The sequence below is a fragment of the Ambystoma mexicanum genome, chromosome 4p, assembly GCF_040938575.1.
Source record: "Ambystoma mexicanum isolate Mex_15411 chromosome 4p, UKY_AmexF1_1, whole genome shotgun sequence".
Lineage (NCBI taxonomy): Eukaryota > Metazoa > Chordata > Amphibia > Caudata > Ambystomatidae > Ambystoma > Ambystoma mexicanum.
Genome location: NC_090927.1, coordinates 1,249,000,871 through 1,249,022,696, shown reverse-complemented (window position 1 = coordinate 1,249,022,696; position 21,826 = coordinate 1,249,000,871). Strand labels below are relative to the sequence as shown.

General features: G+C 46.1%; 1 protein-coding gene across 1 annotated transcript in view; it reads left to right on the top strand.

Annotated features, from left to right (window-relative positions):
- Nucleotides 1–21,826, top strand: part of PGBD5 (piggyBac transposable element derived 5) — an 854,702-nt gene that overhangs the window by 319,023 nt on the left and 513,853 nt on the right. The gene's annotated exons all lie outside the window — the stretch shown is intronic.

Here is a 21,826-nt window from a genome sequence, read left to right as displayed (position 1 = left end):
TATACCGAAGAAGAGTGGCATGGTTGCAGTGGAGGACTGTAAAGAGGAAGAGTGAGGTTGGTAGTGGGGGACTATGATGAAGAAGAGTGAGGTGCTGTGACGAGGAAGAGTAAATTGGTGGTAGTGGAGTACTGTGACGAGGAAGAGTGACATGGTGGCATTGGGGAACTGATGAAAAAGAGTAAGGTGGTGCTAGTGGTGTACTGTGATAGGGAACAGTGAGTGAGTTGGTGGTAGTAGAGTGCCGTGATGAGGAAGAGTGACATAGTGGTAGTGTACTGTGATGAGGAAGTTTGAGGTGGGGGTATATAGGTAAGATTATTATTCAGTTCTGGGATGAGGAAGAGGGATGTAGCTGTTCACATAGGATTACTAATTAGGTACTGTGGTGAAGAAGGAAGTACGATTATAAAGATATCCTCCCTGTTGACATCAGGTGTGAATCGAGATCTTAACCGTTAAGTCATGTGAAAAGCTTGTCCAATGTAAACACGACATAGATTTCATTGCATCTCAGTGATACGCTTTTTTGTCAAGTAATAAAGCAATTATAAGCTCTTCAAACTAATTAAATACACCAAAAACACGAATGCCCCCCTATTACACTGGTTCCGCACATTTGAAATGAATTTAGGAAGCAATTCCTGTAATTTTTTCATATTAGAAAAACAGATTGCTTCCTAAATGTACTTAAAATACCCCTCTTCCCCAAACTAGCAATCATAGTTATTGGCTGAACTCAATATATTATAGTTTTTAGGTAATTTTTGTTGTGTGCCTTTTGTGCCGATTCGCAAACTTAAAAAGAAAATGCTTGAAACACTGAGCCAAAACACAACACTATCCCCAAGACCAGGGCTTTAAGTGGGCCGAGGCCCAACAGGCTCCGAAATCTCGTTTTGAGGCGGGGCCCTGCCGGGGCTCACTAGTCTCCTCTGGCAGCACTGGCCACTACATGACAAGGATTTTTTTCTAAAGCCTGAAGCTCTCTCTCGTGTGCGAGAGCTTCAGGTTTCAGAAAAAAATGCCTTACATCCATAAGGGTGGCGCCGCTCCTGAGAGGCATCCCTTCAAGCAAGAGATGCCCGTGGGCGGGCGTCACCATTATGGAGAGAAGGGTGAGACCGCTGGAAGCAGAGGCCTTGTTTTCTAAATCCTGAAGCTCCCACGTATTCGCAGGAGTTTCAGTCTTTAGGAAAAAGGCCTCGGTTTCCAGCAGCCACACCCTTTCAGCCTTCATGGTGACGCTGCCCTTCCCCAGCTGGTGAAGGGCAGCGCCATCATTAAGGCTGAATAGGCGAGGTGCTGTCCCCGGCCAGGCAAGCCTAAAGAAAATAAATGCAGAGATCAGCACCCTCTCCCGATTGGGAGAGGGTGCTGATCTCTACAAAAGGCTGCCGTGCAGGGGTGCCAATAGCCCATTGAGCCGGGGTTTATCAAGGGGGCGTGGCCTAATGGGCCATCAGACGACCCCCTGCAGTTAGACCACGCCCCCTTGATGAGCCCCAGCACATTGCACAGTGCCACTTAAGACACAGCCCAAGCACAAACCTTCACAGATCATTCTTTCTTACCCTGCCCACATGCTCCACAGCCTCAACACTGCCCTGCTTACACTGGTAATATCATTTTTGGCCACTTTCCAAAATCGATTCGAGAACTTGTTTCTCAAATTGTGCAATGGCAGATTTCAAAAATGAAAACCCTTGGCACCAGTAATTAATTTTGGGAGTTATAATTAACTTTTTGGGTACAGGGGCAACCCTCCCTATGTCGAATTAGCGGTTTGTGATGTGCGCTTAAGCAAAAGTTGGAAATTTTCCCTATGGGGAAATGAATGGCAAACTGAAAAGCACACCCTTGTTTGACCCTTTATGTGTTTTGAACTGCAACGCAGATTTGAACGAAATGTTTCAATTCTGGGTGGCCCGGGACTTAAATTACATACCTCAAATGTCACGCTGCTCCGTTCTATGGCTCAAACGTAATTAGCCATAGAATTTTCACATTTCCTATGGATGATATGTTTCATCTTAACCATACGGTGACTAGCATCGACATATGATATATATATATATATATATATACACATATATATTCAATGAAAAAACTTTAATTAAGAGAGAGTTATGGTTATCATATTTAATGCAACAAAACCCTTGAAATGTACCCGATGTGGGAGTTGATGACCATCTTAACTCGGCGTCTGCCCATAGATGTCGCCCAGGATGTAATTTTGTATGACATTATAAATCTCCTCTGTTATATTATGCATGTTCTCATGAGGTTTGGAATGGGGGCACAACAAGTTAAGATGGTCATCACATCCCACATCCGCTGAATTTCAAGGGTTTTGTTGCATTAATTCTGAGCACTTAACTTTCTTCGGGCCAACTAGCCATGGCCTTTGCTTTTTTTCCCAAAGACCCATTACCTCTGCCTAGTAGATCTGATATCTGCAGGTGCACATTATTTATTTCCACTCTCTATTCTGTAAGGGTGCAGAAGGAGGTGACTGACAAACAGGTGGCATGGTTGTTGGCATGAATGTGTATAAGTAATGAAAATAAAGAGAAAATCTAACCTTCCCTACTCTAAGAGGGGTTTCCCTACCTCAACTAAAAATGCTATGGGAATTGTCAAGATGTCATTGTAAATCAATAGTCCACCGCCCTGTGTCAAAAACCTACTTTTGTCCCTCAGACTTAGAACTAAACTAAAGAGGTAGAGGATTTTCTTGGTCCAGAAGATTGTCTCCCTTCTTCTGGACAGCGGATTACAGTTCCAGTTGTTAGGTGGGATCTTTACCTGAAGGAATGACGGTTCCATGTCTTAAAATCGCTGCAAAAATGACCATGAACACAAAATATGGCGGCAAAAAGACAGTGGTTTTGCCACCGAAATCCATGTAAAGGATGCGGGAGACACCCCTGCAACCCCTGGACCCATTATACCATTTATGGGGAGCAGGGGACACCCTCACAACCCCTGCTCGCCTTAAATGGTATAATGGAGTACACCTTTACCGGGTCAAACCACAGGATTTTTGCTGTTATTTTTTGCACTGGCGATATTTTTGCCGCAATTTTATCACTGCATAACGGAATGACTCCCTTCACCAGGTCTCAATACCTTTCCAAGGCATAAAACAGAGTTCCAGGTAGAAATGCCAAAAAGCAGTAAAGTTCTCAATTCAAAGTCAAAAGGTAAAGTTCCAGTTCAAACATCAACATTCCCTATTGCCCATAGCTGCTTCTTCACTATTGGGTTCCTAGAGAATGTCAGGCTCTCAGCACCTTTCCTCACACAAATCCCCTCGACTCTCCTTTCACTAGGTTTTACAATTTCATAATGCCAGGGGAATGACTCGCTTCCTCTGGCCTTTCATGCATTTGTTCTCACACTACTTGGTTTTAATTTTACAGTTCAACATGCCAGCGGGGCGTCGACTTTCCCATGGGCTTTCGTAGGTTTCTTAACATAGTTCACAATTCCAGGGGTAATGTCTCCCTTCCCCTGACTTGACCTACGATTTTTAATACAGTTCACAATGCCAGGGAAATTACTCCTTTCCTCTGGCCTTTTGTGGCTTTGTTCTCGCATTACTTGGTTTTAGTTTTACAGTTCGCCATGCCAGGGGGAACGTCTCCCTTCCCCTGGCCTTTCTTAGGCTTCTTAACACAGTTCACAACTTTAGGGGGAATATCTCCCTCCCCTGACCTTTAGCAGGCTTTTTAACACAGTTTACAATGCCCGGGGGACTGCCTCCCATTCCCTGGCCTTTCTCATATACTCTGGTCGATGTGGGTTCTAGACCCGTATCACAGGTCCTTTAGTGATTTGTTTTGGCCGACCTGGTTCACTACCCTGCCAGGTACTGCCACGAAGAAGCAGACTACTGATGCTCTCCTTCTTCAGGTGTGTGTCCCAAACTGTGCTCTCTTCTTGGTATTTCACTCCTGATAGACCTGGTTTACTCTCCTGCCAGGTATTATTATTTAAAGTATTCATCTGTGTTATATATTCCAGACCCTTGGTTTAAGGTTTCTCTTGCCCCCATCTCTGACCCCGACAGCCCGTGTACCTTCTGGGTCCCTGTCGTGCTTCATTCGGCGTCCGCAGGCATTTCTGATGTCTTTGCTTCTCTCGCAGTAATGGCAGAGGCCCAGCAGCGTTTCGTTCTGGGTGGGCTGTGCATCTCTGGTACAAGTCTGCAGTTTTCACGGTATGGGTGTTCAATCAATGCACTTTTTCTGTATGGGAAAATGAATGGAACTATACTGAAAACTATTTTTTTTGTTTCCCCCAAGAATCCAGCTTATGGGGGAAGAGGCACACGACAAATGTAATTTTGTGTGGAAAATGTCATCGAAATCTGTCCAACGACTCAAAGACTATTAGCAATAGCATTTTGGGAAAATACTATGTACACAGCCTCCACCTTAACTATAGTGTGGCTATGACCGCCCCAATAATTGGGCAGGAAACATTTGTAGAAGATGACCGATGGATGATTTAACATATGGTTATGAATGCATATAGTTTATTTTACAAACCCACATTTTGATGAGCTCAAAACTATTTTTAAGATCAATTATGTTATCCCTGCTCAGCCTGTGGCTTCTCTTAGTCTTTCTCTAGGGCAGGTGAACAGCGATTCACAATCTTCACATGAACCATTGTCCATGAGGCTAAAAACTAAAGTGAGTTCTTACTTCCAACTGCAACTGCAGCTCTTGATAAGATCTTTTTCCAACAATAAAACAGGTTGAGCAACTGAGCTCGTTCAAAACTTCTGCTCGCCTGCCTTGTCCGTGAATATAATGGCGACTGGAAGAATAACGTAACAGAATGTTCTGTACGCTGGGCGGACCTTGGCTGACATGCAGCAATATTACTGACTGAATAAAGCAATTGTTCCAATATTTGCATGTGCCAGGATTCTTTGGCACACAATGCCTGGTTCAAATGTCTGCAGACTTCACACACACACACAGAATGCACTTATACCAGGCCGCAAAAGGACAACCTTCTCCTCCGGGATCGCTCTTTACCCGTGCCCTGTCTTCAGTTTCGCCAGCGGTGCCACTCAAACAACAGTACAAGCAAGTCGGGCCGAAGGCAAAGCTAAAGGCCAGCACAAATGAATGCAGAGGGGAACGCACTTTTGCGGTTCATGGCAGTTTATGTTCTACCTTTCTGCGGACCAGTTTTGGAATGACACCACTGCCTTTCAAAGAGCAAATACAAACGTACCGTTTCTGTTGTCTAATGAAAAAATGACATTAAGGCGTCTCCTGACCAAATCATTGCCCTGTGATTCATCAGTGCTCACAAACAGTCATTATTTAGCAGCCATGAAAGTATGGGCGAGGTCACCTGATATCACTATCACATACAGACAGACACAGACAGGCCTTGGCTGGATATGTGGCCTCTGAATTGATGGGGCCCCTGTGCCAAAGGGGCTGCAGGGATTTATGTTACAGCCCTTTTATTTAGCAACAGATGCATTGGCCTAGTTCATGCTTAACCTTTGTCTTTGGAGGAAAGGCTGAGGAAGAACGTCCGTAACCCTTGCACAGCTGCGCAGAGCTGCCAAGTATGTCCACTGTGGGAATGTCCCATGGGCCAGGGCATCCGGCACGCAGGGGTGCTGGTGTGCTTGGGGGCAGGTGAACGGAGGAGGAATGGGAGGATGCCGCCCACCCCAGCTTAAATTGGGTGGGACGCCGGCATTAGGATGTCATTGCACCTGCATCGCTCATCATCAGCGGGGACACCACGGTCCCCCATAAGGAGCTCACTCCGTATGGGGGACCCTGGTGTTTTTCTGTACCTCAAAAAAAAGAAAAGCAATCACTCAGGTTGCAGTGGTCTTTCCATTCCTGTTCAGACCCCTTGATCAGCTGATTTCCTTACCACCATGCACAGTAAAGCTCTGCTCAGCTGCATATCGGTAGTAAGTTGTCACAACAAGGCAGAGTCCGGGCGGTAACATGTGGGCCACCTGGTTACACCAACACGTCTGGACCCCAGGGTTGAGTCTGTTCGTCACACAGTGGAGACAAGCAGGACCATGTTGCAAGGGTTTGAGCGTACAGTGGCTGACAGGTAGTTCTCGTCAGCTCACATTTCCATGTCTGGCCGCTGGGAGGGTTCTGGGCTGGGTCAGCCAGGGTGAAGTGGGAAGGCAGCTCTGACTCCCGAAAAATCTTTCTCTTGGCCATCCCTAGACGGGGTCACCAGGTGAGCAATCAAAAGGGACTTTTCCCCGAGTAAATGTCCTTCTTACCAATAAATAAGTGTATAGCCTTATTTAACCCAGACCTACGTGTGGCGTCTTTAGTGCCCATGGAGTACTTTGTTTTTGGCTCCTGTTTTTGCATTTGGTATACATTTGTGAATGGATCATTTCAGTTAGAGGAGTGTGACTGACCACGACAAGGGATTCCTTCCGTCCCTACCAGCACAAGCATAGTCTGCAAGCTTGTCAGTCATATCCAGTCAAAGGGGTACCATCAGATTCTTCTGCACCCAACAAGCCTTTCACCTCCTTTTACCCCCATGTTGACCACGACCGGGCACTGGTGCAAGTTTACTGCAGACCAAAGGCAGGTAAGGCTTCTGCCCTCTCATCTCATGGTATTCATCTCAATACGCTTTTTCTGCTGAAAAGGCGACCTGGTAGCATTATAATCACGGACCAGTGGAGTAACTTTGCTGAAAATGTTGGGGGGGACGTGACATCTGAAGAAAAGGTGCCCCAGCCAAATGAATGGGGTGAAAATGGTGTGCCATGAAAGTTGGGGTGGACAAACACCCATGTCCCCCCACTGAAATTACCCCAATGCACGGACATATCATTTTGTCACAGTTGGAATGTTTGAAGTAGTAGCCAAAAGGACGCTCATGCTTTGCTAAATAGTATCTTCTAGTGAGCTGGCGCCAATTCTCTCCTAGAGTAATTATTTTGGAAAGCCCACATTTGTCGTCCTCACAAGAGGACCCTGAGTGGGGCATCTGCGATGCCGGGAGCGAGGATCCCTTTGACAGAACTGCTCCCCAAAACGCTGCCCAAATAAAAATGTGCAGACTTCAGAACCTTGCTTCCAAAGGTTAATGGAGGAGCCTTGTCGCAGCAGTCGCGGTTGGCAAGGGTAACAGCATCATTGGACAGAGGGTTTGATATTGATGCTGGCCTGTTAGGAGCACTGTGCAGTTGCTTTTCACACAACAGCTTCGCGTGCGCATCACAGTGACACGGTCCACCCTCTTTTGATGCTGCAATGGATATTCTCGGAGACAAGCAGCCGATTTGAGGAATAACGGTCATCTCATTAATGGATTCACTCATATGCGACTGAAAGACGTGGAAATCGGTAGCACATTTAGTAAATTTGAGGTATGCACAGAAAATGCTGCCTAGCGTCTTTGAATTTAGTATTTTTCCACAAGGTTAGTTGCCTGGACAAACATCTGTTTCATCATCAAATACACTCTGATCCCAACCTGTAAATAAAGTCTTCCTGCCCCACTTGAGATCCCCAACAAAGATACAGCATTTAAGGTTACATATAATATATTTCATATTTGATATTTGCAACAATAATCTTCTTGGAGCACTTGTAGTACTACCAAAAGGTTGCCAAATGAAATCAAAATACATTTCCTAGACAATATTATGGTAACCATGGCCACTTATTAATATTTCCTTTCTCAAAATACAAGCAGTGAAAAGAACCAAAAGAGGCGCCAAAACAAAATACCTCAAAATCCCTTGGCAATTATGAAAATAGAAATGACTGCTGCCAGGATACAGAAAGGGGGACCTGGGGAGGATGGCATGAGTCATTGTATATGGGATACGTTCCTAGACATGACTGAATACCCGTCAGATCTACACCTAAACTCCACCGTGGTGCATTGTTACTATATCCAGGAGAAAAGTCAACAATAAGAATGTAAGATTGTATCCCCCAACCCTTATAACTACAATACTTGCCACTACGTGGAGATGTTCCCATGTGACACGAAGCTCTGTATGAAGACAGAACGAACATGCCGTAGTAACACACGTCGATGTCGGTTGATAATGTTTGCAAGCTAATGTTTCATTTTTGTGATCTTTGTGTCACATACTTGTTGTTGTCACTGCATTATGCTAATGTACTTGGACAGATCACAAATAGGTATTCTTTTTTTAAAAAAAAGAGTATTCCCAGAAGCTGTTCCTTCAGTGCCTAGTCCAGTGGCATAGCCATGATTGTGTGACAAGTAGGCCTGAAGGTAATGTAGTTGGGCCCACCGAAGTGACATTCATATCTACAAATGCCCACACAGCACTGCTGAGTGGGCACTTACAGATGGTAGGCCTTGACCGCTCAGGCCTTACCCTGTCCACGCATCTGGTCTGCTCTGTTTGAGAAGAGCCTTTGTGGCAGCATCCTGCTGCTGTTTTTTTAAGCCACCCTTTCTGTGTGCAACGTGCTCAGTAGATACTTCATAGATGAATGATTGCTGTTGCTGACTGACAAATACCAAGAGTTGTATCAGGTGCTTTGGAATGGTGTATGTTGTACCTGGGCACCCAAACAACTGACCCACATAGGTGCTTCTGGTAATATGAATGGGACAGCAAGGAGGCCTCACAGAATCATTATGGTATTTATTTTTATTATTATGGTATCTATTGAGAGCGGACCTAGCATCAAGACGCAATGGAGCGCTTTCCAGAGGTAATAGAACAGGTCTACAGTGGGGGAGGATACAGAGGGGCACAGAGGAGGGGTACAGCTGTACAGGGTGGCAGGGAGGAGAGTTCTTACAGCGTTTAGTGAGTCAGGTGGCGCAGGTGGCAGCATGATGGACTATCTGTTGAGGAGAAGAGACTCCTTGAAGAGGTGGATCCTGAGTTCTTTTCTGAATTGTAGGACCATGGGGGTGAGTCTGAAGCTGACGGACAGGAGGTTCCATAGTCTTGGGGCGTAGGCAGATGAGGCCTGTTTTCTGGTCCTTTCCTATTTGTTTCTCCATTGTTTATTTCAGTAAAACAACGCACACCATAAAAACAAGACAGAAAAATTAACAATCAACAATATTACAAAAAATGTAACTAACTGTAATTAAGTCCAACAACCATAAAAAAGTAAGAAATAAAGATACATTACTCAAGAACCAACTGATCTTAATATAAAGTCTCTCCAAAGCAGAGCACGTCCTTTCCTTTTTGCAGCAGCGGTTTTCAAATCGGCACGTGTCCTTGATTCTGTTGGTACACTGTCTGCCAAGATGCTGAATTTCTCTTTGAGGTAGCTGGGTGACTTGAGGGCGACTGCCTTATATATGTTGCAACAAGACTTGAAGGTGATTTGTGTGTGCAGTGGGAGCTAGTGAAGGTCGATGAGGGAAGGGGTGATGTGATCCTATCTGCGTATACCCTTGATGAGGCATGCAGCATCGTAGAGGACCCTTCTCTGAGGCACAAGGAAGGATGACGGGAGACCTTCGAGGAGGGCATTGCCCCCATCCAGGTGGTATAGGACCAGTGCTTGAACAGTGGATCTAAAGATGTCTGGAGGGAGGCAGGGCTTGACTTTCTGCAGGAGGCAGAGCTGATACCAAGCTGTCTGAGTTTTCTTAGCTATGTGTGTCTTGAAGGAGAGATGTTTGTCGATGTGGAACCCGAGGGACTTGGTGCAGGTGTTTGTTAAGAGTGTGCTGATCTACTTCCAGGTTTCAATATAGAAATTATTTTTCAGGTATCTGTGTTAACAAGGAGTTTGTCTATCTGAAAGTATATTTCCTGGTTGGAAAATGAAAGATAGTGAGGTATATGGGTCATCATGTTCTCCTGGTGATTAGTTCAGTTCAGAACATAAATTGTCCTGCAAGGACTGCCAGGATCGGAAGTATCTTTTGTGATCCAAATGTCCTGTCATTGGGTCAAAGGTAACATGGTGTCATTCTCTATGATGTCATCATTATGATCATTAATATTTTTGAAGCTTGAAAAATCTTACCTCTTTTGGCAGGTATAAGGAAGTGGCAATGGCAGAATCAGGGTGGGTCCAGAAGATCAGTAGAACGTGCAGATAATTCAGCAAGGAAAGAGTGTCAATGTAGTCGAGTCAATTAGGTTTCTCCAAAGGTCACTGCATAGTTTTTGCACATATAAAGCATCTGCATTGAAAGATGGTGGCAGCAGTTTGTGGCAAAGACTAAAAGAAGGAAAAGAGGTGCTAACACTGGTCTCGTAAATCAAATTAAACACAGAGGGTCTGAAACCACCCGGACCGCTGGTGAATTTCCAGACAAAGAATTGAAGTGAGGCCCGGAAACGATGGCAGGCGGATCTGATTACGTGGAGGAAGACATGGAGGTTAAACTGTTCCTTTATTGGGTGGGTGAAAAAGGAGCGCAGGTGATAGACATCTTCTAGGTGCAGCTGGACCATCAGTGGCACAGTTAATCAATGATTCAGGTGATCATTGCAAGCCAAACCAAGTGAAACTGTGCAAAGATACTATTTCTTCACAAGAAACTAGAGCAAAGAGGGAGGAAGAGACCCATGCTTCACAGAGCCGAGGGCGCTAGCAGCCACATGCAACTTACTTTGCTTTAGAGACGCTCTAAAGGGAAAGACGTATGTGGCATGCAAGACCCCACATCTGAGAAAGTGCCTAGTAAGAGAAGGGCGTGAAACCCAACAAAGTGTACAATTGGGGTGAGCAGCAGCACTGTCCAGAGAAAGAATCAAAGTCTTAGTGGGTCGCAGCACTAGTGCAGTGTCACACTGGAGTGGAACAAGGACGCCGTCAGAAGGGGAAGATGCACAGACTCCAGCTAACACCGTACAGTGCATGTTCCAAAGAAAATAGCAAGAGAGATGCAAGGAGACATGCCTTGGTTTGCAACTGCAAAAGATAGCAGGCATTAAAATCATTGCCGTTAACATCCTGGTTGCAGGGACAGGAGACCCAGACACAGAGGAAGAGGTCAGGCGGGGCCATGATGCCAAGCTTTGAGTGTTAGTAAGCCGATGTGGAGAAAGACACCTCAAGCTAAACCTGAGAATCCCCAGCAGAAGTAAAAGAAAGTGCCATACATTGGTCACCAGCTGTCATCAGAAGGACTCCAAGCAGACCCAAGATAAGTAAAGGCCACTAGGAAATGTCCAGACCAACTGATCTCAAGTGGTTCCAGCCATTTCTGGGCATGCTCAATTTCTTTCCAGCTTTTGAAAGAATCTCTCAGGTGCAGGGCAACATGCAACAACTGGCAAAGATAGATGGTGCCCGGTGGGTCACAACAGGCCATTTAGCAGGCGTTTGTGCAGATTAGGGACAGAGTAACCAGCGCTCCTGTCTGAAAATATTACATACGAGCAGAACTGTTTGATCTGCAATGTGCTGCATCAAAGAAAGACTTAGGAATGCGTCTGGAAAACAACCTGCTGCCGCGAGGCTATGATGGACAGAGCAAGGATAGGCTCATACTGACAAGGAGTTTCCTGTAGCCCCCTTATGAATTGAGAGATTTCATCAATTCACATTGTTGGCCGACTAATGCAGTACAGCTTGACCATAAAGCCCTTAAAACCTGATGCAAAATACCTTTCCTTAAAGCACCCCCAACGTCTTCTGGGCTGATTCTAAATGTACAGAGCTATGCTGTCAGCATTTGAAACTGTCACTGACAGTGGCAGGGACTCCGAGGGCCTCATTTTCATCCTTTTGCAAAATGACACCAATGCAGGAACATACACAGAGACAAACAATACAGCTGTGCCATTTTAAATGGATTTCCTCCATGGAGTGTGATGCAGAATGTGAAATCCACTCTATGATATGATATGTTATTTATAACGGCCTTATTACCCAGAGGTTTCTAAGCACGGACCGGTGGCCGTACCGACCCTGCGCTGGTGGTGGTCCACAGTGCTCAGTGCGTCCTGCTTCCAAGGCGAGCACGTTGCCGCTGAGCTATCCTCCTGAGACCTATGCCATTTGCTGTTACTTGCAAGGAATGCAAATGCGTTACCACCCACATCACAATTTTGATGCCAATGGATTCCGCCTGATCTTTCACATTTCGAAGAGCAGATGGAGTCGGTAAAATCCTAAGTAGAGATGGCTGCCGTGGTGCTCTTTCATGCTGGCACCCTTTCTCATTACCACCCTGCCCTGCATGCATGCATGCATGCATGCTTGCATGCACAGCAGAGATCCCAGCAAATGTACCACATGATGCATTGTTAGACGTAGAAACTGGGGAAATGACCAGGCTTCCATGAGCAACAACGCATCATACTGTGAATGTAATTAATCCTTAGAAGGAGAGTGGAAAGAGAAGCAGTCATTGGTACGCTCCATCCAACAGATAATCCTTCTTCCAGAATATGAGCCTGTAAGTGATATTATCTACAGATTTTACCTTATAGGTCTAAGTTCAACAACAGATCGATGCTGTAAAACTACTGCAAAAACCTCCAACGTTCGAATACTTGATGGCCTAAACCTTAATGCTGCGCTTATTCTGAATCTTTACTTTGACACATAGCTGCTCCTCACTAATTGTCCGTGGGTGTTCACAGAACCTAAGGCAAGCAGACCACAGGCAAACGAACAGCAAGGAAGTAGCACAGCACCTAAGCTATAGGATGCCTGCAGAGTAGGTGACCGCCCTGAATGGCACGCGGACGAGCCAAAAAGAAAAGAAAGCAAGGACCTCCCTGGCGGCATGAGGACGCAACTAGACAGCAGGCACTGAAGAAATACAGAGGGTCTAGAAGAATGATGAAGGCTGGTACAAGTAATCTGAGGAGTTCCTGAAAGGTTCCAGATTCATAGGAAGGAGAGAATTCCAGGTAACCCTGAACAGGTCAGGAGGGAAGCAGGGTCTAGGCAAAGTGCAGTCAAAAGTTGTAGGGTGAATCATAGGCAGGTCAGAAGGCAGGCAACATCAATCCAAGGTACAGCACAAAAAGTAAATCCAAAGCAGGTCGTAGCACAGGCCGGGTCAGAACCAAGAAATCACAACAGAGTACAGCCAGGAGAGGGTACAGAGTACTGGATCAACCGGACTAGGCAATCAAGCACCCGGGAAACGTAACTAACTAGCACAACTCACCTGGAAGTTTGTCAAGCATAGAATGCCTGCTCTCCAGGGACATATATCCTCCAGCTCCTGTCTTCTGAGACAGTGTGTGTGACGTGTGCACGCAGGCACACCGCACCGAGGATGCTGGGAAGTGAAGTCCCACACGCCACACTGGCTTCCACACCTGGCCGTACCGACCCTGCGCTGGTGGTGGTCCACAGTGGGGCGGCAGGGATCCCTGACACTAATGAGGATTTAAAAGGAAGGCAACCTATCTTCATTGGAGTGCTATATAATGCCTTAGCATTTTAATATTGAACTCCATATACTGATCTGAACCTCGCTTGTTGGAGTGCCCAGTTATGTAGACAATATGAAAAGAACATGTCTGCAATATATTCAAACAGAGATAACATTGAATTTCAACCATTTTATTAATGCCAATATAATTGAAAACATTTTTATTTTTCCGTTCATTAATATCACAAATACGCATTGAGACAACAGTCTATATGTATGGCTGATGTCATTCAAAGTAAAATCAGCTAATGCCATTCTATATTTCAGCCAATTTTGCACTCTGCCAAAACATGTTTCGAGCCTTCTTTGCTCTTTTTCAAGGCTTTTCCAATTATTCTGCTGTTATATTCCCAAAGTAAAATGTGTTATGTTGATTTCAAGAACCTTCAAACATATAATTTTTTTCAGTTACAAAGGATCCTGTTTTACTGCTTCTTATTCTAGGACATTACTTTCCATTTGGTTCTTTAAGTTAAGATTGATCTCCTTCTTGATTTGCTTCGGCAAACCCCAATATAGTCTTTCAGCTAGCATATAAATTCTGATGTCGCCTCACCTTTCGCCTGTTTTCTTTTAGCTTGTGCTCTCAAGAGCAAAATGAATGTAATCTCTATTTGAATATATTGTAAATGCGTTCTTTTCATACTGTTTACATAATTGGGAGATCCAACAGGCAAGGTTTGGATCACGACTACTACAACACCCACCCACCTTGAGCAGTACACCTTAGTGATGCCACAAAGTGCAGAAAAAGACAACATTGTGCAGCAGCACCTTTGAGAGTTGTTATGCGTAGAATGGGATTACCATAATAAATTATCTTGGACCCAAATAACCGGACAGACTCAAAGAATATGGCAAAATACTACTTTATTATCATTTCAATAATGCAGGGAAACCTGGTGGACAACAAATCATAGTCCACACACTCTCAATCATATTTCAGTTACACAAAAGCTTTACACCTCGATGTGCATTAGCTGTGACCTCATCCTACATGGCAAACAATAAAACCTATCGGGTGGAGGGATTGGTTAAGGGAACCTTATACATATTGTTTCTATAAGTGTTAGTCTCATCATTGGATGCCTCTTATCTGATAGGTACGCCTTGAACAACCTCTAACTATGTCAAATACAGATAATAACGTAATACTAGCAGCAGATAGGCCCGTGCAACAATGTATGGTCAGCATTACGTAGGCCCTCTGATTGGTTGGCATTCTCTCCCAACCTTGGAGATTTAGCTTGTTAGCAGCACTTAAGCAAAACAAAATCCAGGTGCAGAGAATAACGTCAGACTACTGCCCACTTGACCAATTAGTCTACCATCTCTCATCAGCCAAGCCTTCTGCCAAGGCTTCTTCTTTGTACGTGACCTTGCTGAATGTTCTCTTCCTTGGAACTTTAAGGGGAGTTAAGGTACATCATTATCTTCGTCTGGGCTTATGAATAGGCCTTGTTTTCTGGTCTTGCACCACGTGTGAAGAGACCATGATTTTGTCCATCTCGCCTTTCCATTTAGTACCATTTAATTCAATTATCCTAGGTGTCATGAATCTCTTCGGCCTCTGGAGACTTGATTGCTTCGTCTCACATATGCTTTCTGCATCTTTAATTGTTCAATACTTGCCATTCACAAATGTTTGCTCATTTACTTAATCAAAGATAAATATGTCCTGTGTATATTGCTTATCCTCGTTGACTCTCTTTGTACTCTGCAATTGCTTCTTGCTGTGGCATCCTTGATCTCTGGCCAACAGCTATTCCTTGTTCATGCACAAATTCACTTCCAGCGTCTTGTCAGTTCTGTAGCCCTGGTCTCTCTCCTTAGAACTTTTCACTTAGTATTACTCAGAACCGACGTTCATCTTTTCAAAATGGCTGCTTTACCCATGTCATATTTTGTACTACAGCAAGCTTCTATGTGACTCATCTACCTTGCGTTTCTGCGTACACACATTTATTACACATCTGGTTACTTTTCTTCTGTGTATATATGGTTTCTTCTCACTCGTATATATGTTTACTATCCCTCTTCAGTTACATCTTCATCCTTTAAGTTTCCACATGTTGTTTCAGTGCGTCATTGTGTCTTCTCGTTCTGACATCACTTTGCATCTGTCAGATTTTCTTTACAGCTCTTCAATGTTCAGAGGTGTCTGCAAATCTCCTGCTACCCCTTCAGTTCGAGGGTACATTCGGTACGGTTCTCTGAGTGCATAACGTTTCTCATACACCTGATGCAGTATTGGAATGATACCTGTGTCATGCACAGTGTCTTCCTGTCCCTCAATCAATATATCGGAGGTGAGGGGGCGGGCTCTATAAATGACGAACATGTCAGCTGCTCTACAACATACTATAAGTTGTCAAACAGATTACCAAAAGGAGATCTCCCTGGGCAGGAGGTATCACAATTTTTCTTCATACATGATGAACTGAGTGTACAAGATGAAGTTCTGTTTAAAGGGGAGTGTGCAGCCAATGTATCAAAACTGATAAGAGACATGGGGGATCCTTACGAGTTTGGAGGTAGCCATGGTGCTATTAGCGCCATGGCTGCCTCCAAACCCGTGTCCGGGTCTGGGGTTCCTTGAATGGGGACTTACCGGGTCATTCCAACCTTGGAGGACCTGGTAAATCCCCATTCAAAATACCCGTCCCTATTCCCATTCGAGCCCCAATAGGGCTCAATGGGAATGGGGAGGGAGCTAACAACAGGCCCGTTAATAACAGGCCTGTTATTAGCTCCCTGGTCCCCTTGCGGGACCTGCAAAGGACATTTGGTCTGACCAGACGTTCTGAGCGGGTCCGGCGAGGGAACCTCGTAATAGGGCGGTACGGGGTTAACGGCACCGGCACCCTTACCGGCTCTGTTAACCCCTTACCGCCCACCTCATAATGAGGCCCATTATGTCAGAGATGTATTCCTCCCAAATAGAAATGTCAGAATTCCTACAACGGGCCAAATAGCATGCCAACTGACAAGAATGAATGCCCAATTCAAGGAATACTTGAAACAAGGCAAGGTATGGCATACATTTGACACCAAGCAAAGGAAGAAGACATTACATCCTCAAGAAGTTACGGAAAGATCATTGTAGAAGGTGGGGGGCAATTTGTTCTCATTTCAGGCAAATGAATATCTCATTACAGTAGACTTCAACTCCAATTTCTGGGGGATTTACTGTCTACAAGACACAAAGGGCCTCATCACGAGTTTGGCGGTAACCCTTAAATGCAGCGGTAACGCTATTACTGCCGCATTTAACGGTCCGCCAAATCACAGGCTTGGCAGATTTTCCCCCAGCTCTGAGCTGGGGGGAAATCTGCTGCGATGTTGCCAATTTTCGGCGGTATTACCGCCGGCGGTAATAGCGCCGATCATGGGAAATTCCTGAATGGGCCCAATGGGGAATGGGGACTTACCATTCCGCCACACCCATGATCCGGCAATAATAGCGCCGGGGGGTTTGGCAGTAGGGCTAATAGCCCCGGCTCTAATACCGCTGGGGTTCGTGCCAAACTCGTGATGAGGCCCAAAGTCTATCACTGTGACCGGAAAATTAAACACCCACTTTGTTAGATGTGACATTCCAAACACAGTGTGTTTCGTTAATGGGCCCTAAACGTATGTTGGCAGAGTTGAAAGAATGAACAGAAAATTAGAATTTGAAAGTATTACCCCTTCACTGGGCTATTCACAAAACAAAGGGAAAATCAAGCCAGCTTTTAAAGCTGGCCGAGAGGTAGATCCAGAAAAGATCCACACTTAACAATGCTGAACCACAAAAATACCCCATCACAGGATTAGCGAATAGTCAGACTCCATGGTTGATGTGGCAAAGAACCAAATTATGACTACCAATGAGAGGGACTCTGTGGGAACAGACTCAAACAAGGAGGAACCCCAAATGTTTTGTAAGGAACAACAGGCCATATAGGCACCTCATTATAACCAAGGGGCCAAGGACCTTCAATCTCTGAGGGATGGAGGGAGGGGGAACAGGGACATGGCTTGAGAGTCAGGCTGTGGCTGCATATGTTTTAATCTTTGCAGAAAAACAAAAGAAGGAAAATTCTTTTTTGTCATATACAAAAATGCTCTAGTCCCATCTCTGCAGGATGGAATGTGCCCATGATTATGGAGGAAAAGGTAATATTAACTAGAAATACAGTAGTTCTATGGTGAATAACCTTTCCTTTATTTAATACCACCTTGCAGGAAGAAACAAATCAGGAATCATGACTTGTAATATGTCTTCACTATTCCCAGCCCTATGGAAGAATCCACCAGGCTAATATTGTTCACAGTAGATGTCGAAGAATTGGCTCGAGGCAACACATTAATCTGCTGTTAGCTCGACCTTTGTGTTGCGGGTACGGGATGTATTTGACTGTAGCATAGATGCTAGTTTGTTTTTCCCAGCTTGAGTCCTCTTTCACTTCCCACCTCCCTGCCCACCTTCCAGGCCTCCCGTGAGCCGTGATTGGCCCTGTTGCCTCCTCTGGAAGCTCTGGTGCTAGTCTAGCACTGACCTCGAGGATCGGCAAGCATTCGTGACCTGCGGCCTCCTCCAGGGGTGAGTTGTGCCCAATCTCTTTCGATCCTTCCCTTGTGCAGCTTAAGACCTTGTAATTTGAAGTAATTGTTTAATTTTTGCTATGTGTGGCAAGTCCCCAGTCTTTTTTCCCAGTTGAGCCCTCTTTCACTTCCCACCTCCCCACCCACCTCCCAGCCCTTCCCCGACCCGTGATTGGCCCTGGTGCCCTACTTAAGTCATTATTCTAGGGCAGTCCAACTGCCTGTGCAGCCCTGTGCGGCTAAGGGCCCAGGGGCAAAGGGCAGCTTCATAGTGTGTTTGCCTGTGTTCACCATGGGAGCATGCAGCGCAGCCATCAACCAGCAGCGACTGACAAGGCAAGAATTGTGAAGACAGGAGGAACAGCCGTTACTGGTCCCTATTTAACTATCCTTCCTCTCTTATTACTCCTGTTAGGTAGGTTTGCAGTCTGTTGCACGTCACAGTTGTATGTTATCCATATCTGGCTTTAGGTGAATTGTTGGAGTTAGCCATTTTGGGCTTTCCCCTCTATCTAGGAAAGTCAAATCTGTGTGTCTTGCATTTGCTGTTGTGTTTGTAAATTAGGTTTTTCCCTCTATCTAGGATTGTTTTCCCTCTATTCTGAAAACTTGCTTCTAGGTGCCTTGGTTTTCGGCTGTATGTTGAAACCTAGGCCTTTTCCATTTATCTCAGACACTTGAATCAAGACTGTTGCATTGCGGTGCGTTGAAGTTTGGTGTTGTGCACTGCAGTTTGACCCTTTCCCCCCTCTCCTTCCACCTTCTCTCCGCGCTCTCCCTCTCATGGTGCTTTCCACCTCCCCTATCTTCTCTAACTGCTACTCTTTCACCTATCCTTTCTCTCTTTTGAAGTCTGGAAGGAAAAGGTTCAAGAAATATCTCTTGGTCTTCAATCCAGGCTTGCCCATGGCTGACACCTATGTCAATGCCTCTTCCAGGCAGACTGTTTCTGACATCCTCTTTGTCATTCTGTCTCAAGATCTTTGGATTCCCCATTGGGTCTCAGTCCTCTTCCCTTTCTCTTCCTCTCCAATTAATGGTGGCACCCGTTGGGAAGTACTCTTGCCATACTTCCTTTCCTCTAGGACCATCATTAATGTCTACCTGAATGGCACTGTCATGGTCCAGGGCTCTCAGTCCAACCTCTCCCTTCTTGATAGGCATCTTCCGTCTCTCCTCAACTTCCTTCCTTCTCCTGCCACTCTTCCTTCTGCCACCACTCTGGCCCCTCTCCCAACACTGACGATTGTACCACATTCCTGTACCTCTCCTCGGAAGACCGTCAAAAGTGGCAACCAGCCCCACGTAGCTACCCTCAACTCTCGCTCTGCCGTCAAACACTCCTTTGACATCTGCCAACTCCTTGAAGACCTTGACGTCCTCGCTCTCACCGAGACATGGTTCATTGCCAGCTCTGTCACAAGTTTTGATACTCTCCTCCTGGAGGGCTCCAAGATCCTCTCTAAGCCCAGGCCTAACCGGTCCAGGGCAGAGTGGCCCTGGTCTTGCCTGAATGGGTCCTTGCTACTATCATACCCACTCAGTCCTACTCTTCCTTCCAATGCCGCGTATGCAGGCTTGGAGTCCTCTCGCTGACTCTAGCCACCATCTACAGGCTCCCTGGCATAGTCCCCCTCCTCCTCTCAGAGTGTTCTAGCCTCATCTCTTCTCTCCTGTCCTCTACACCCAATCTTCTCCTCTTCAGATACTTCATTATTCACCTTGACTCTCCTGATGCGACCTCTGGACTCTTCCTCAACCTCTGTGACTCTCTTTCCCTCTCCATTCTTCCCTCTGGTCCCACACACTCAGCCGGACAGACCTTGGATGCTCTCATTTCAGCAGACATCCCCATCTCCAACCCTCTCACTACTCCTCCTGTTTTGATCATGCTCTGCTCTCCTCTCACCAGGACTTCCTGGGTCCCCTGATTAAGCCCCCACCCGCACTGCCAGTCTCCTTCTCAGTCATTCGACCTATGAAGCGAGTGTCAGTTGATGCTTTTGCCACCACCTTCATTCCCCCTCCCACTCCTGCCATTGACTCTCACTCTACACACCCTTACTAACCTTCACCTCTCCATCTCCAACACTCTGGACATCCTTGTCCCTGTCATGAGGAGCCGCATGAAGCCTGCTTCCAAGCACAACACCTGGCATGACTCTGATTTGGCCTCTCTGAAACGCGAGTGCAGAGTTGCTGAGTGGAAGTGCACATCCTCTGACAAACGGGCCTGCTGCCTGCTCAAAAGGCAACATAGACTTTCCATCTGCTCAAAGAAGAGGGCCTATATCCAAGTCTGCATCTCTGGGGTCACTAACAACACTGCTGAGCTTTTCAAAATCTGCAAGGAACTCGCCAATCCTACTGCAGTCTCCATTTCTCCTCTGCCATCCCTGGCCCTTTGCATTGCACTGGCCTCTCACTTCATTACTAAAACTCAAGACATCCTGTCGTCGCTCTCCTTTACACCACTCCCTTCTCCCTCACCCGCTCTTAGGCCTCCCTTGGCCCACTCCCCCTTCCCTCCTACAATCCTCTTCATCTCCCATATCACCTGATGAGGTCTCTAGGCAAGTCTGCTCTATGAGAGTCTCATCCAAACCTGTGCTCCCCTGCTCTCCTTGAACTATCAAGGACAACATTGTCTCCCTTGCTCCAGCCTTGGCTGATTTCTTCAATCACTCCTTTGCCACTGGATCCTTCCCGATACTACTCAAGCACTCCCTTGTGCACCCTCTCCTCAGAAAGCCTTCTGCCGACCCTTCCTGTCCGGCTAACTACCACCCTACCCCATTACCCCCTTCCTGGGAAAACTATTGGAGAAGCTGCCCATCTCCCAGTTTATTCACCACACTGAATCTGTTGGTTGTCTCCCTGACCACCAGTCTGGCTTCAGAGCTGCCCGAGGCACAGAAACTGCACTCCTGAAAACCTGTGATGAATTACTCTCTAATCCCGATTCCAACTCACTTTCCGTTCTCATCCTTCTTGACCTTTCCTCTGCCTTTGATACAGTCAAACATGCCACCCTTATAAATCGGCTCTGTGATACCCTTGGCATCACGGACCTGGCTCTGGACTAGTTGACCTCCTTCCTCTCTTATCGACCCTCCCAGGTTCAACTGGGCCCTATTCTCTCTTCCATCTCACTCTACACCTTTTGTGTTTCTCAGGGCTCTATCCTCTCACCTTGGCCTCTCAACATCTACCTGGCCCCTCTAGCCCATTTGATGTCCACCTTCCCTCCTAAATTGCAGTGTTATGCAGACGACACGCAGCTCTCCTTCAAGCTTCCCTCCTCTGCCTCTGTCTTGAACCGCCGATTACATCCATTCTGGACTTCGTGGTCCATGAGGCACCGAGGTCTGAACTCTGTGTTCCTTCCAGCATGGCCGTCTCTTTGGAAACACTGCTTACCAGCCTTTACACGTTACGTGCAACTTCCTACTAAACAGCCACGCCCCGCGGCTCTGCGCGTCTCAACGCTACTGCTTGGAGTAGACAGACGTGTGTTGCCGTAGTCCGCTCGGTGCTTCCTTTCTAGTCCTTGTTCCCAATTCCCTGATTATATTTTCCCGCTCATTCCCTTTCCCCTCCTACTTTCTGTACTCGGTCCTACAATACTCCCGTACCCCTGAGTCAGGACATTGTTCCCTTCCTGGTTCCCGATCCTGGATGTTTGAACGTTACCCAGCACAGGACATTGCAAACCTCACGCTGGAATCTGTAGACTCGCACACAGGCGTGTATAAATCCCAGACCGTGCGAAAGAAGGAAGTCACTTCCAAGAAGGTCGCAAGTAAAGAAAAACAGGTGAGAAGGGGAGAGACAGATT